Raw genomic sequence first — 17,764 nt, forward strand, 5'->3', positions numbered from 1 at the left:
TGTGAGACCACAGAATCCTGATACAACTCCTGGAAAGGAGGAAAGGAAAGAACTCCTTTATTAACTCCAAATATTAATACGTCCAAGTTACAATTTCCTATCAATCTGGAAAGATGGCAGATAAGAGTTAAAATCAAATTGATTGACAGCAAATAAGGAATTGCAATTTATTTCCCCATACACACTAAGATTCCTATCTGCAATACAAGCTTGCCCTTGAAGCCCCTTTTTTTGTTGAGTATCTCACAGGGCTAGTTTTTGCAGAATACACATAAGAAGATGCTGCTGCTGCTGCTGCTGCTAAGTCGCCTCAGTCTGACTGTCTGACTCTGTGTGACCCCATAGACAGCAGCCCACCAGGCTCTGCCGTCCCTGGGATTCTCCAGGCAAGAACACTGGGGTGGGTTGCCACTGCCTTCTCCATAAGAAGATACTAGGGTGGGTTATCCCATTTTATAAGAGAGAGTGAAAGTGTTAGTCGCTCAGTTGTGTCCGACTCTGTAATTTCATGGACTGTAGCCCGCCAGGCTTCTCTGTCCATGGGATTCTCCAGGCAAAAATAACGGAGCAGGTTGCCATTTCCTTCTCCAGGGGATCTTCCCAACCCAGGGATCAAACCCAGGTCTCCTGCATTGCAGGCAAATTCTTTACCATCTGCATGTGAATTCCTTACCGTCTGAGCCACCAGGAAAGCAACTTAGAAGAGATGAGCCCTGATCAATAATCCTGACTCGAGAACTGCTGGCTCTATGATCTTCAAATATATCCAAGAGAGAATCTTCAGACCCCTTCAGTTAGCATCCAGAGTGCTCAGAGAGCTATAAGCCCTTTCAAAAAATATATTTGTGGGAATGGTGATGTTCAGAACTCCGTTCTTTGAAAAATAAGTCTGAATGGCTCGTGACCAGCTAGAATTTTCAGAAAAATCCTAAGAAACAGCAAGCAGGTACACACTAGAAGAGAAGGAAAGCTTCAGGGGCGAAAGTCGATTCCCCTAACAGTTCACTGACCCGCTCCCCTCCAGTCAATGAGCAACAACACAAGAAACAGAACCCGCTCCCTACACGCACTGGGAAACTTGACTTTGGCGTCTCCCTCCCTCCTGAGTGTGGGAAGATTAAAGCAGATGGGCCTCAGAAGGCATTTAGCAGGGGACCTGGCCTTGGCAAACACATAGAGCAGTGATGGCTGTGGTGGCGCTAGTGGAACCATGTACAACTAAAAGGATAAATCTCCTCTTGTAGCAAAGTTCCTAGGGGGACCCAGCTGCAATGTAGGTACATTGAACTTGGAGTGTTGTTAAAGTTACAGGAAGAGAAGCAAGGCATACCTGGGCAGGCACCTCACCAGCCCAATTCAGCCCCCTAACCACAGAAGGGAGAGCATCTAATTAAATTTCTATCTTCCAAGATGTGTTTCAGAGTGTAAGACTATCACTGCCAGTGACGTTAGATATTATCACTCATTTGTCGGAAATAAATCTTCTTTGGGCACCTAGAAACTGCATATGGAGAAGAGATTCTAATGAGATGAATTCCTATGTTTTTGGATGACTTCTCAAGCCTGCATGAGATATGACAGCATAAACATCTCTGACCCAGTGGCTATAGAGCTGATACTATTTTCAAATTAATTTCTTGATGTTTAGCATCACTCAAAAGTATGGCAATATCTTTCCCTTTTCCAGATTCAAATTACTCCTAGAAAATAACCCTTTTATGACTATCAAACTACTTAGTATTAATTTTTTAATAGGCATAATCCCCAATTTTCCACCACCTACTCCCCACAATGGGTTTACTCTTTCTTTCTTTCTTTCTTTCTTGTGTTCTTTCTTTCTTTGCCATAATGAACCATCATTACTTGCTCATTTCCACACAGGGCAAGCCACCTGGAATGAAGTAGTAAAGAAAGATATTGCTCTTTCAGAAATCTCCCTCCCACATGAGGTAAGTGAATGCAGAACTGGTAGTTTTTAGCTTTTAAGTCTTTTTATCAGAAATCTCTCATTAACTCATCTGTTCTAAAAGACATGCAGCCTGTTGAGTTCTTTGGCCCATTTTTTGATTGGGTCATTTATTTTTCTGGAGTTGAGCTGGAGGAGTTGCTTGTATATGTTTGAGATTAATCCTTTGTCTGTTGCTTCGTTTGCTATTATTTTCTCCCAATCTGAGGGCTGTCTTTTCACCTTGCTTATAGTTTCCTTTGTTGTGCAAAAGCTTTTAAGTTTCATTAGGTCCCATTTGTTTATTTTTGCTTTTATTTCTGAAATTCTGGGATGTGGGTCATAGAGGATCCTGCTGTGATTTATGTCAGAGAGTGTTTTGCCTATGTTCTCCTCTAGGAGTTTGATAGTTTCTGGTCTTACATTTAGATCTTTAATCCATTTTGAGTTTATTTTTGTGTATGGTGTTAGAAAGTGTTCTAGTTTCATTCTTTTACAGGTGGTTGACCAGTTTTCCCAGCACCACTTGTTAAAGAGGTTATCTTTTTTCCATTGTATATCCTTGCCTCCTTTGTCGAAGATAAGGTGACCATAGGTTCGTGGATTTATCTCTGGGCTTTCTATTCTGTTCCATTGATCTATATTTCTGTCTTTGTGCCAGTACCATACTGTCTTGATGACTGTGGCTTTGTAGTAGAGTCTGAAGTCAGGCAGATTGATTCCTCCAGTTCCATTCTTCTTTCTCAGGATTACTTTGGCTATTCGAGGTTTTTTGTATTTCCATACAAATTGTGAAATTATTTGTTCTAGTTCTGTGAAAAATACCGTTGGTAGTTTGATAGGGATTGCATTGAATCTATAGATCGCTTTGGGTAGTATAGCCATTTTGACAATATTGATTCTTCCAATCCATGAACATGGTATATTTCTCCATCTGTTTGTGTCCTCTTTGATTTCTTTCATCAGTGTTTTATAGTTTTCTATGTATAGGTCTTCTGTTTCTTTAGGTAGATATACTCCTAAGTATTTTATTCTTTTTGTTGCAACCAAGGAAGACATACAGATGGCTAACAAACACATGAAAAGATGCTCAACATCACTCATTATCAGAGAAATGCAAATCAAAACCACAATGAGGTACCATTACACGCCAGTCAGGATGGCTGCTATCCAAAAGTCTACAAGCAATAAATGCTGGAGAGGGTGTGGAGAAAAGGGAACCCTCTTACACTGTTGGTGGGAATGCAAATTAGTACAGCCACTATGGAAAACAGTGTGGAGATTTCTTAAAAAGCTGGAAATAGAACTGCCATATGACCCAGCAACCCCACTTCTGGGCATACACACCAAGGAAACCAGATCTGAAAGAGACACGTGCACCCCAATGTTCATCGCAGCACTGTTTATAATAGCCAGGACATGGAAGCAACCCAGATGCCCATCAGCAGACGAATGGATGAGGAAGCTGTGGTACATATACACCATGGAATATTACTCAGCCATTAAAAAGAATTCATTTGAATCAGTTCTATTGAGATGGATGAAACTGGAGCCCATTATACAGAGTGAAGTAAGCCAGAAAGATAAAGACCATTACAGTATACTAACACATATATATGGAATATAGAAAGATGGTAACGATAGCCCTATATGCAAAACAGAAAAAGAGACTCAGATGTATAGAACAGACTTGTGGACTCTGGGAGAAGGCGAGGGTGGGATGTTTCAAGAGAACAGCATTGAAACATGTATATTATCTAGGGTGAAACAGATCACCAGCCCAGGTTGGGTGCATGAGACAAGTGCTCGGGCCTGGTGCACTGGGAAGACCCAGAGGGATCGGGTGGAGTGGGAGGTGGGAGGGGGGGACCGGGATGGGGAATACATGTAAATCCATGGCTAATTCATTTCAATGTATGACAAAAACTACTGTGATGATGTAAAGTAATTAGCCTCCAACTAATAAAAATAAACGGTTAAAAAAAATAAAAATAATAAACTAAAAAAAAAATAATAAAAAAATAAAAAATTGTAATTCTAAAAAAAAAAAATAAGACATGCAGCCACATCAATAATTTTATGGCTTTTCCTTTGGAATTACAATAAGCTTAAAACCGATTCATTTTCTTCTATGACCACCTCTCCTCAAAGTTGACAGCCTGAGTCCCATACAAATTGTCTACAAAGCAGTTCAACTAGCGACTCTTTCTTTGTACAGGATCTCTGCTACAGTGTTGGCTTTAATATCATCCAGTATTTGTCCCCTTGAATGATGGTTACTTGGTTGAAAATCAAACACATAAGTAGGCGTTAGATGATCCTTTACCAAAAGGATACAAAGCGCTGTGGTCAAGAAATCAGACCAAGTCTGGTCATATCCCAGCTCTGCCATCTACTAACTGGAAGATCTGACCAAGTTGCCTTATTTCTTCTGTTTCTTTATCTATTAAAAAGCAATATCAAAGAACTCACTTCAAAGAGGACTTCCCAGGTAGTGCTAGTGGTAAAGAACTCATCTACAATGCAAGAGACTTAAGAGACACAGATTCAGTCCCTAGGTAGGGAAGATCCTCTGGAGGAGGACATGGCAACCCACTTTAGTATTCCTTCCTGGAGAATCCCATGTGCAGAGAAGCCTGGCATGAGGTTGCAAAGAGTCTGATAAGACTGAAGCGAGTTAGCATGCACCTCAAAGAACTGCTATGTAGATTTTAAATGTGCTAAATAAAACACTTAAATCAGTGCCTGACACATAGCAAACGCTCATATTTTAACTCAAGTGCAGATTTAGAAAAGGCAGAGGAACTAGAGATCAAATTGCTAACATCCGTTAGATCACAGGAAAAGGAAAGGAATTTCCCCAAATCCTCTACTTTTGCTTCACTGACTACACTAAAGCTTTTAACTGTGTGGATCACAACAAACCGTGAAAAATTCTTAAAGAAATGGAATACCAGATCACCTTACCTGCCTCCTGTGAAGCCTGTATGCAGGACAAGAAGCAACAAGAACCAGACATGGAACAACAGACTGACTCCAAATTGGGAAAGGGGTACGTCAAGGCTGTGTACTGTCACCCTGCTTATTTAACTTATACACAGAATACATCATGCAAAATTCCAGGCTGGATAAAGCACAAGTTGGAATCAAGATTGCCAGGAGAAATATCAATAGCCTCAGATATGCAGATGACACCACCGTTATGGCAGGAAGCAAAGAGGAACTAAAGAGCCACTTGATGAAAGTGAAAGAGGAGAATGAAAAAGCTGGCTTAAAACTCAACATTCAAAAGACTAAGATCTTCACATTCAATCCCATCACTTCATGGCAAATAGATGGGTAAACAATGGAAACAGTGACAGACTTTATTTTCCTGGGCTCCAAACTCACTGCAGATAGTGACTGCAGCCATGAAATTAAAAGACACTTGCTCCTTGGAAGAAAAGCAATGACAAACCTAGACATAGTATTAAAAAGCAGAGACATCACTTTACTAACAAATGTCCATACGCTTTTTGCTATGGTTTTTCCAGTAGTCATGTACAAATGGGAGAGTTGAACCATAAAGAAGGCTGAGCACCAAAGAACTGGTACTTTCAAACTGTGGTGTTGGAGAAGACTCTTTAGAGTCCCTTGGACAGCAGGGAGATCAAACTAGTCAATCCTACAGGAAATCAACCTCAAATATTCATTCGAAGGACTTACGCTGAAGCTGAAGCTCCTATACTTGGCATATAGCCTGCCAGGGCAGACTTCTCTCTCTATGGATTCTTGAGGAAAGAATACTGGGGTGGTTTGCCATTTCCTTCTCCAAATACTTTGGCTACCTGATGCAAAGAGCACACTCATTGGAAAAAACTCTGACGCTATGAAAGATTGAGGGCAGGAGGACAAGGGGTGACAGAAGATGTGATGGTTGGACGGAATCATTGACTCAATGGACATGAGTTTGAGCAAACTCCAGGAAATAGTGAAGGACAGGGAAGCCTGGCGTGCTGCAGTCCATCAGGTCACAAAGAGTCAGACATGACTGAGTGACTGAACACAACAACATTAATATTAATAATATTGATTATAGCTATAATAATATTGATTTCAATATTATTATCATCCCAGAATGCATATAGCCAAAGCTATTCTATGGGTGACTATGAATTATTGTTCTTTATACAGACAGTTGCTAATTTTCATAATGTGTGTTGCTGCTGCACCACACATTGATTCTGCTTGAGAAATTCAAGAATACTGGAGTGGGTTGCCATTTCCTTCTCCAGGCACTCTTCCCAACCCAGGGATCGAACTCATGTCTCCTGCATTGGCAGGCAGGTTCTTTACCAGTGAGCCACCAGGAAAGTCCAGAGAAATGCCAACACTTCAGATCTCTCCACCTTTACCTATTTGCTTCTTAGTTTCCACCCACGCAAACATGCTTGTGTGAACAGCAAATGCCAGTGCAGCTTTACAATCATCCAGCACAGGCTTTGCCACTGGCTTTAGGACCTATTTCCTGAAGATGCACTGACTCTCACAGCAGATACTGTGCTTACTCTTAATACAATAGAACGATCAACACAATGGAGGCACCTCTACGGCATTCAGGCTGAGGCTGTCTAGTAGATTGCTTAGCATAATACAAAGGACACCAATCTCAGTGGAGTTGACCTACTAGTCCTACTTCTGAGAATAAGAAAATACTTCAAGGGGCTCAGTGGTAAAGAATCTGCCTGCCAATGCAGGGGACACAGGTTTTGTCCCTGGTCCGGGAGGATCCCACATGCTGGGGACCAATTAACCTGTGCACCACAGCTCCTGAACCTGCACTCTAGGGCCCGCGAGGGACAGCCGCTGAGCCCACCTGCCACCACTACTGAAGCCCACGTGCCTGGAGCCCGCGCGCCAAAGAACAGCCCCCACTTACACAGCTACAGAAAGCCTGAGGACAGCAACAAAGAGCCAGAGCAGCCATAGAGAAGAACATGATTTAAGAAAGGAGACAGGGTAAACACACACACACATATATATATGTTCATATATATACAAACATATGTTGCCTATGCAACCAGCAATAGGGAGATAATTAGATAAATGATGATATATCAACTTAATAGAACAGTATGATGTAATTTAAAAATAATTATGACTGTGTAACAACATAGTTGCCGTGCTTAGTTGCTCAGTCATGTCCGACTCTTTGCAACCCCATGGACTGCAGCCCACCAGGCTCCTCTGCCCATGGGGATTCTCTAGGCAATAATACTGGAGTCGGTTGCCATGCCCTCCTCCAGGGGATCTTCCCAACCCAGGGGTCAAACCCAGGTCTCCCACATTGCAGGCAGATGCTTTATCATCTGAGCCACCAGGAAAGCCCAACAATACTGGAGTGGGTAGTCTATTCCTTCTCCAGGGAATCTTCCTGACCCAGGAATCCAATGGGGTCTCCTGCATTGCAGGCAGATTCTTTACCAGCTGAGCTACCAGAGAAGGAAAAAACAGAACACAAAATGTTATCCAGTTCTTTACTGCCTGGTTTGTAAAAGAAACAATGGGAAATCTAAATGCTACCAACAGTTAAAATACATGATGATACATACATGCTAGCAAAATTATGCAGCCCCATGAAAAAGAATAAGGAAGATCTAAATGCACTGACATGAGAAGGTCTCCAAGATATTTGTTAGGTAGAAAGTATAAGCCATAGAACAATATATGAAATAATACCCCATTAAATCCAGCTGGAGTATGTGTGTAAGTGTGCACGTATGACTCTATACAGAGTGAGTGTATGGACTCAAAGGTCTGAAAGGTTACACACTTAAGGTGGATAGGAGTTTGGTCTAGGGAGGAGAAGAACATGAAAGTGAAGGAAAACTAAAGTCCATTCTATATCCTTCTATGCTGTAGGAACTTTTCACAATTAGCACTATTACCTTTATACTGTCAATGACTTTAAGACTTTATACTATTATTATACCTAGGTTTAAAAAATGATTACACATGGATTGGCGAAAAAGTGATTTATTAATTTTGGAGTGTGAGACTGTCAACAATTTTTTGTATTTTGGCTTGTTTCCTTTATAGCTAATATATTATTGGGTGAGAAATAAATCAAAATTTGAGAATAGTAATGGCCGCTAGTATTTGCATACTGCAGGGGATGCTCCCATTCCCCCATGTCTATGACTGTCAGCAGAAACCTCACAGCAGTCTCCTTCTCCCAGGAGCTGCTTCAGTGCCCTCACACCTCCCTAGGAGCAGAGCTCATGAACTGACAAATGGGAATATAAAGGCCAGCCCCTGACCTCAAGGTGGGGCAGACTCTGTGGTATAATTATGCTCTGGAGCTCCCCATGGGATCCTGCTGAGGCTGATGTCCATTCAGACTACATCTTTGCTTAACCTTCCCCACAATGTATTAGTCAGGGTTCTCCAGGGAGCAGAGAGAAAGAAATTTTTTACTATAAGGACTTGGCTCATACAACTGTGGAGGCTGAGATGTCCCAAGTTCTGCATTTGCCAAGCTGGAAAGCCAGTAGATCCGATGGTTCAGATCCATTCCGAGTCTGAGTCTGAAGATAGAAGACTGGTGTCCCAACTCAAAGATTGTAAGGCAGAAAAAGCAAATTCTCCCTTACTCAGCCTTTTTATTCTATTTAGGCCTTCAACAGATTGGGTGAGGTCCACCTCCACTGGGGAGGGCACTCTGTTTTTACTCAGTTACCCAATCAAATATTAATCTCACCCAGAAACACCCTCACAGGCACACACAGAATAATGTTTAGCCAAATATCTGGTCACCCTGCAGCCTACTCAACTGACATACAATTCACCACTACACCTGCTTTATTTTTTTTCACTCATATGTCTTCTCCCGAGAACAATCCCCCAGTAAATCCCTTAAAGAAGAATCCCCACAATGGTTCTACTTCTAGGGAACATGACTTTAAGCACCAATCTTCATTCTTCAGTTCTCATGACATAATGCAGTTTAGGTTGGAGGTGAGCGATCATAACAATTAACAGCATTGACTTTAAAATAAGATATATCTTATCTCAACTTGTGAGTTTAAAATATATGTATATATTAGCAGAATAACCTTAGGCCAGTTATATAACCTCTCTTGAACTCAGCTCCTTCATCCATAAAATGGAACTAATTATGGTCCTCTTAAACTTACTTACATAATTACCAAAAAAAGATCTTAATGACCCAGATAACCATGATGGTGTGATCACTCACCTAGAGCCAGACATCTAAGAGTGCAAAGTCAAGTGGGCCTTAGGAAGCATCACTATGAACAAAGTTAGGGAGGTGATGGAATCCCAGTTGAGCCAGTTCACATCCTAAAAGATAATGCTGTTAAAGTGCTTCACTCAATATGCCAGCACATTTGGAAAACTCAAAGTGGCCACAGGACTGGAAAAGGTCAGTTTTCATATCAGTCTCAAAGAAGAGCAATGCCACAGAATGTTCAAACTACTGCATAACTGCACTCATTTCATATGCTAGCAAAGTAATGCTCAAAATTCTCCAAGCCAGGCTTCAATAGTACGTGAACCGAAATCTTCTAGATGTTCAAGCTAGATTTAGAAAAGGCAGAGGAACCAGAGATCAAATTGCCAACGTCTGCTGGATCATAAAAAAAACAAGAGAACTCCAGAAAAGTATCTACTTTTTCTTCTTTGACTACACCAAAGTCTTTGACTGTGTGGATCACAACAAACTGTGGAAAATTCTTAAAGAAATGGGAATACCAGACTACCTTACTTGTCTCTTGTGAAACCTGTATGCAGGTCAAGAAGCAACAGTTAGAACCAGACATGGAACAACAGACTGGTTCCAGATTGGGAAAGGAGTAGTCCTTTCTTACATATATTGTCACCTGTTTATTTAACATACATGCAGAGTACATCATGCGAAATGCCAGGCTGGAAGAAGCACAAGCTGGAATCAAGATTGCCGGGAGAAATATCAACAACCTCAGATATGCAGATGACACCACCCTTATGGCAGAAAGAGAAGAACTAAAGAACTTCTTGATGAAGGTGAAAGAGGAGAGTGAAAAAGCTGGTTATAATTCAACATTCAGAAAACTAAGATCATGGCATCTGGTCCCATAACTTCATGACAAATAGATGGGGAAACAATGGAAATAGAGACAAACTTTATTTTCTTGGGCTCCAAAATCACTGCAGATGGTGACTGAAGCCATGAAATTGAAAGACACTTGCTTCTTAGAAGAAAAGCTATGACCAACCTAGACAGCATATTAAAAAGCAGAGACATTACTATGCTGACAAAGGCCCATCTAATCAAAGCAATGGTTTTCCCAGTAGTCACGTATGGATGTGAGAGTTGGACCATAAAGAAAGCTGAGCACCAGAGAATTGATGCTTTTGAACTGTGGTGTTGGAGAAGACTCTTGAGAGTCCCTTGAACAGCAAGGAAATCCAACCAGTCAATCCTACAGGAAATCAATCCTGAATGTTCATTGGAAGGACTGATGCTGAAGCTGAAACTCCAATACTCTGGCCACCTGATGCTTAGAGCTGCTTCATTAAAAGACCCTGATGCTGGGAAAGATCGAAGCCAGAAGAAGAAGGGGACGACAGAGGACAGATGGTTGGATGGCATCAGCGACTCAATGGGCATGAGTTTAAGCAAGCTCTGGGACAGGGAAACCTGGCATGCTGCAGTCCAGAGGTCGCAAAGAGTTGGACATGACTGAGCGACTGAAAAGCAAGAACTTAATTGATTTGTTGAGAGGACTCAACTAGCCCCTCAATAAATATTTGTTGAGTGGATGGAAGGAGATAATGCATCACCATGTTCACATATCAGCCTTGGGTACAGAGTAAAAGCTTAATAAATATTGTCTACCAGTAAGACCTATGAAAATCCAAAGTTCTCACCAGCTTTCTACAAGTTCCCAAGGGCTCCCATTCTCATCTGTCTCCTGAGCATCTGTGTCATCTCATTGATCCAGATCCCCTCCACCTGCATAATATACCCACATCCTAACTTCCATGAAATACTAGTGACTATAGCCAGCATTATCAAAAATTGAGCCAGGAGCAGCAGCAGGCAAGTAGGCCAGCCAAGAACATGGAAAATGGAGACCTTCACAGCTTCACACACACACCAGTTTAACCAATCAGGGAGCATCCTGGTTCTTACACACCCTCGGGCCCTCCGCCACCTGTGCCAGCACGCCCTTGCCACTCCACCAGCCTCGTGGCCTTTCTGCCTCCCTCCTTCCTCTTGGTGCCTCTCACCTCTTGCCTTTCTTCTCTCCTCGCCCCATTCTTCTCCCTCTTTCGAAAACAAATCCTTCTTTCACTTCTCCCCTAATTCCCATTCCTAGACTTTGACAACCCAAGGCACTAGCAAAACAAGGGGCTTCCCTTTAACCAGACTCACCCTCCTTGGAAAAGAGCTTTCATTTTAAAAAATGAAATTTTGGTTCCTATAACACTACATGTATGAATCCCAATGACAATGAATTTTTAGCTTCATTTTGTATATGAGGAATTGAGACTGAAAAAGACTAGATTCCTTGCCCAAGTCAAAGGGTAAAGCTAGGATTTGAACTCAGGTCTGCTTAATTTCATGGCCAGCCCTCTCAAATGTGACTACAAAAAGAATACCAGGAGGCTACCTGGCAATATTCAAGTCTGTGACAACAGTCTATGCTTTAATTTTAGCCAGCTGTCCCTCAGAGATATACCAGTGCTTTCAAGGGGGTTGGGCAAAATAGCATGAATTATTCAGCACAAACCATCAGTCCCATTATAGAAACAATGCAATAAACATAAATCCGCCATTTTCTATGAAGAGTGATTTTCATATTCATTTGAGATGTGCTATTCTTTTTATTTTATTTCTATAGACTAGTGGTTTGTGCATATAAGCTCTTAAAGTCTCTTTTCCTTGGAATGATAGGACATAATAATCCAGTGAATAACAAAATATGCGTTTGATGAGTATTTGATGATTAACTAGATGAATGGTAGTGACAATGTTTTGGGAGTGTCCAGTACATGCTGGGTGAAAGGAGGTGCTGATGTTGAAGGGATTTTATTCCCAATTTCACATGAGCCTGAAAGAAGTGAATTCATTCTTCAATACTTAATAATAATCCTATAGACCCAAACAGAAGCTCATTTCACCGCAAGTCTGTGAGGATTAATTTATTCCAACAGACAAAACATTTTTCTTTCCTATTTTTTTAGTGAAAAGTTTTAGTTACTGAGTTATTTCAGGCCCTAACCAAAAAAAGAAAAAAAAAAAAAAGGACTACTCAAATGATAGTGAGCTAAAGGCTTCAACAGTGTTAACCTAAAATAAGATTTGAAAAAATAAAATAAGATCTGAGGATTGACATCAATTTTTTACTTCACATCTGCATTCTGTTTCACAGCAAACACCACAATTCTGCAAACATTTTCAAAGAGAGAACTACTCAGTGGCCAAATTTTTAATTTTGAGACTCCAGAGTGCAAAGAGACCTTCCTATAAGGCCAATGGTCACTATACGTCCTCACAGTTCATCAGACTCTTTGGTGAATTTCCGGAGAAGTACAAGAACCTTTTAGATGGCTACTGGCTTTAAAGAATTTTCCCCATGACATTCAGCCCATTTTCATCTCAAATGTGCCACAGATCAGCAGTGCGGCTTTGAATAAGTCGTTAAATGGCTGTAAGCCTTAGTCTCCTCCTGGGTGAAGTGAAAGACTGGTACTCATGCTCTCTAGAGCTCCTAGCGCTGGTATGTCATGATCCAATCAAACTCAAGAGAAGGAGATGGCAAACTGCAATCACCCAGGAATGGCATTAGGTGCAAAGGCACATTTCTGGAAGCTAGAGCTGTTAGTTGTGGGGCCCCCCCGACACCATCTCCAGACTCGGGTTTCCCCCTAAGCTGTACATGGTAGGTCCCAGACATGGAGAGCAGAGGCTGCTACTCCCGCCTCGTGTGTGCACAGAGGGTGCAGACTCCCCCTCCCGCCATGCCCAGAGTGCCTCTTCTTAATGCACTCAAAGGAATGTTCTGGGCTCCTTTGAAAGGAAAAGCAAAGTTTAACAAAAAGGTACCTTTGGGTACCAGCCTATCTGCTAAGAGAATGTCAAGCCCAGATACAAGAGGGTCTATAATTTCCTATTCGTCTCTCTCATCTGAATGATAGCAGCAAAGCCAACTTCAACAAAAAAGGAAAGAATTGCCCCTTAGAAAGATTTTGTGAGAGAAATCAATGTAGAATATAAAGGACAGTTATTGATGAACAGGACTCAGAAGATACTGAAAACAATGCAGATATACATCCATAATTTCAAGTTTCTCTGAGGTGTGTCAGGTTTTCTGAATCTCCAGCCCCCACAGTCTCTCCCACTAGCCAAGTAGTCACCCTTTCCTCCTCCTGTTTTAAGCCTCTTAACCCAGTACCTGGGAACACTAAGGAGAAGCCCACAGCACACAGTGAATGAGCCAAGCCTGACACATCTTAGACTAGGGCTGTGGAGAAGCCAGGTAACCAAAGACAGGCAATGACTGGGGGCAGGGCATGGCCATTACATCCATCACTCCGCCGTGCTGCATCTCACAGCATTTGGGGCCACATCCGGGAGAGCCAGGACTTCCAGCTCTTTTCTAGGATGTGAGGGAAGGTCTCTTCAGGAGGTGATATTGAAGCTGAAGCCTAAGCAATGAGGAACCAGGCCTGGGACCTATAGGACAGCACATGCAAAGAAGCCCAGAATGTTTAGGAAACATAAAGAAGAGCCACGGGGTCTGAAAACAGTTTGTGGGTTCTAGTGGCTCCAGAGGGAGACGTGGGCAGAGACCAGAGCAAACAAGATCTTTGGCTTATGCTGTGTCCTCCTGAGTCAGGCCGTGAGCAAGGATCTGAATGCAAGTTGTTCTGTGTAGGAATCATACTCGGGGAGCAGGAAAGGGAGACAGGCAGGGAAGAGAGGCAGCATAGGGTGCCTGAGGGAGCAGTTCACTGCTGTGGGCAACCAGGCTCAGTCCCGGGGCTCCAGGTGGGGGTAGTGAGGAATCGGGAGAGAAATCCTCCGAAGCATGCAGAGCACACCTCAGAGTTCCATCAGCTGAGGACCAGGAGAGTCGGGGTATTTATGTACCAACTCTCGTCCATCACTGGTTGAGACCTAGGGCACTAACTCCCAGGAGCATCCTGCCCAGCCAACTGCAGTCCAAAACAGAACCTCAAACAGAGAGCTGCAAGTGATTGCAGAAGAAAACTGCCCCAGTTCACAGATACAATGAGTCCCGAGGAGGTAAGGGCAGAAAACCAACAGTAACTGCTACAGCCTTGCAGACAAAGGTGAAGACTTCAGATTATATTTAAGTGTAATAAGAAACCCCTGAAAAAAAAAAAAAAGAAAGAAACCCCTTTAAGGGGTTAAAAGCCAGGCATCGCCACTTTCCAGGGTGCACTGGAGATGGCTGTTCTTGCTGCAGTGGAGAACGGGGAAGCGGAGTATGGCACAGAGGGGTGGGGTCATTCATTCTACAGCCCAACGCGGCTCCAGATTAAATCGTTCTCCCACACCCTTCTCACAGAGACTGACCCCAAGCATCTCCTGACCTCACCCGCCCTTTCAACAGTCTCTTCCTAAAGTCTGCCTTCCATTTTCTTTCCCACAGATGCTTAATCCCCTCAGCTCTGACCGTTCAGATTTAGGTTCTTCCAGAAAGACATTTGGCCCAAGCTTTTTCCTCACCTAACTGACCCACAATTTGTCATTTACAAAAGGATTAGGTCCTACCTTGCCTCGTGGCAACACTCTACGCCCACCAGCAAATGAGAACAAAAAGCAAAGATTAGACTTTGCAAAGCAGTATTAAGCCAGGTAGCCTGGGTTTGAAGCCCGGCTTCAATTCAATTCAAATTCCTCTTACTCCCCACAGAAACTGTGACAAACTACTTCACTGAGTCTACAAAGTACGGATAAAATTTGTTCTACCGAGAGTAGTGAGAAATACATGAGATACTATAAACACAAGTGCATACAAATCCTGGTACCTAATAAGTGATCAGTAAGTAAGTGTCCAGTACTATCATTATGTGAGCATATAGCGAACATTCAATTATATCCTCACCACAGTGTCAGAAAGAAAATAAAAGCGAAATACACACACACATACTCCTTTTTTATTTTGATGATCTGTCTAGTTAGAAGGAACCCAGGCCAAGATTTTCTTCCATTATCCTGAAAAATTATTCATTGGCTGTATGCACTGTTCCCTGAACATCTAAGAAATCACCTGACTTATTGCCTGGGCACTTCAGAATGTCAGCATGAAGCACGCCAAGCAAAATTTAAGGAATATTGAGTAAACACCTGATATTCCTAATGCTAAAGGGAAAGAGAGCACTTTGTTCCTATTTTAAAGCTACTTCAGAGGGAGAAAATAGTGATTGGGCCTGGAAACTCAAGTGTTATGAGCAAAACCTATAAATACGATGTGAAGGATGGGGACCCACCCACTCTTCCCCCATGGAAGTGAAGAGCGTGACTCTGGCAGCAATTAAAAGCTAAGGGCTTGCCAATGATGAGTTCTTCCATTAAAAAGATAAATTAGAGACTTCATGGGGCTTGTTTGGTTTTGACTTCCCCAGTGGCCACAATTAAAAATGGGCCAAACATCATGTTCCTCATTTATACAAACAAAGGTGGAAAACCACGGTATGACCCGTGTATAGTTTGACCTTTTTAACAGGTGTGATACTTGAAAAACTAGGGGTGGGGACAGAACTTCTTACTTGATGACTCCCCTGTTCCTTGCCACGCCCCATGATTACTAAACTCGCAGACTGTGTGGAGACACTTCCATTAGGGAGTAGTTTAAAGAATCTGGAAATTGGAGCCAGACAGTTCCATCTTTGGACTTCAATTTTGTAATCTGCAAAATGAAAATGTTGCACTACAGTATGCCAAGAGGTCTTAGGATTTAAATATTTTATGCTATCAGGTGGTACTAAGGGAACTCAACCAAGGCCATCCCCCTAAAAGGTAAGGGGAGTTTCTAACCTTTTCTGGAAAGGAATAAAAGTGATGGAGAAGGAGTCGGAGCAGCGCAGGGAGGGAGAAGGGCTCAGTAGCCATTCTTGCTATGAAGCTCTTGGGAAGTCACTATGAAGGAACTAGGCTTGATATTTTGCAATAACCTATTAGGAAAAAGAAGAATCTGGTAAGTCAACTATACTTCAACTGGAAAAAAAAAAGTCCAGAAAATTTTAATAAATAAATAAAAGAAGTTACACAGAATAAATGAGGAGTCACTCAAGTGACAGAGCCTCCTACCCTCCATGGGAGAGATGAAGAGAAAGGTTCATCTTCTCCACAACTCTAAAATATCCAAGCTTTACATCACATATTCAAGTTTCAAAGTACTTTCAAAGTTGTTTCAAAACTTGTCAACACTCTCAGATTCCTTCTGAATATCTAATAAATTTTAGCATCTTCCTGCAGAGTTTATATGTCAGAGCACAACACTTCCCTGAGTGTTTTATTTCAGAGTGTTGTGTGTCTGCACACTCCAACAATACAAGGATTGTGGAGGTTTGGGATTGTCCTTGACAATTCTACTAGCTCCATGTTCGTGCAGACCCATCACCAAACTGTCAATTCTATCCCCTGCACCAGAAAACAAAAGCAGAAAGCAGAATGTTTTAAAAGTTCACAAGGATGATCACTATTAGCAAATTCCTTTTGCTATCTTTGTCTCAACAAATGGCCAAGGACAGAAGAGATACAGAGGTATAACCAATAAATGCCTGAGCTCAAGCTGTCAGGCACATTGCAGAAATGATTATGCCTGTTGCCCCACAAGTGTTTTATTCCTGCCACTGTGAAGTTAATATAGGGCAGTGGTTCTCAAACTTGAGTATGCATTCAAATCACCTGAAGATTTCTTAAAATATAGATTGCTGCCCTCCACTCACCCCCCAAGGTTTCTGATTCAGACCCCCTAGGATGGGGTCTGAGAATGTGCACTTTCTCACAGGTCTGTCTGCACCTCTGAGGCTTGTGGTCCAGAAAGCGCACTTTGAGAGTCACAGGCATGGGGAAACCTATGAGCATCAGTGAAGCTGCAGCCTGCTCATATGTGAGATCGAAAGAAGTGAGAAAAGGAAATCTGGGCTCGTTTTACTTCTTTAATTTCAGATCCACTTAGCATTTACTGAGTTATATGAGACAGGGGGGTTAAGTGCTTTCAAGCACTTTTAATTCTCCCAATGCCCTATGTTATTGTCATCCTCATTTTAAAGAGAAGCAAATTGAGAGATTTGCTGCAGATGGATTAAGAAACTTGCCTGACCCCAGAGCTAGTAAGTAGAAGAGCCAGAATTCAAGCTCAGGTCTTCTGCCTCCAAGCCTGTCAGGTGACCTCAATGATGCTGTAGGTTCTCTGTCTCTAGGAGGCTGCCAGAGGACTCGGGGCAGAGGTTGTGAACGACATCGACGGAGGATTCTATAGGGACTCTTGGCATGAACATCTGGCTCAGTGGGCAGACAGACCAACTCTCTTCCCCATATCTCAGCTCTGCCAACAGTGAAAGCGAAGACCGAAATAGTTGCCACCTACCCCCCAGCTTGTTCCCAAGAATGAGATAAGAGCTCTCAGCTATTATATAAGAAGCATTTTTTTTCTTTCCAATCCTCTGCTTGCAGAGTAGCCTGAAAGACTCCAGATCTTATAAACGATGGGATTCACCTTTACTCTCTTGAACCCTTTGCAATGGTCACCCTGTTCTCCCATCCTGACTCCCACCTCCCCCACAGCCTTCACATCC

The 17,764-nt window shown here is 42.3% G+C and overlaps 1 long non-coding RNA gene across 1 annotated transcript in view; it reads left to right on the plus strand.

Annotated features, from left to right (window-relative positions):
* LOC139038200 (uncharacterized) overlaps positions 1-17,764 on the plus strand; it is a 77,669-nt gene that overhangs the window by 12,760 nt on the left and 47,145 nt on the right. Inside the window, exon 2 of the long non-coding RNA XR_011491126.1 lies at positions 1,882-1,949. This is a non-coding gene — a long non-coding RNA (uncharacterized lncRNA). The remainder of the gene's footprint in view (positions 1-1,881; positions 1,950-17,764) is intronic.

Source organism: Odocoileus virginianus, chromosome 14 (genome assembly GCF_023699985.2).
Source record: "Odocoileus virginianus isolate 20LAN1187 ecotype Illinois chromosome 14, Ovbor_1.2, whole genome shotgun sequence".
NCBI classification, from domain to species: Eukaryota; Metazoa; Chordata; class Mammalia; order Artiodactyla; family Cervidae; genus Odocoileus; species Odocoileus virginianus.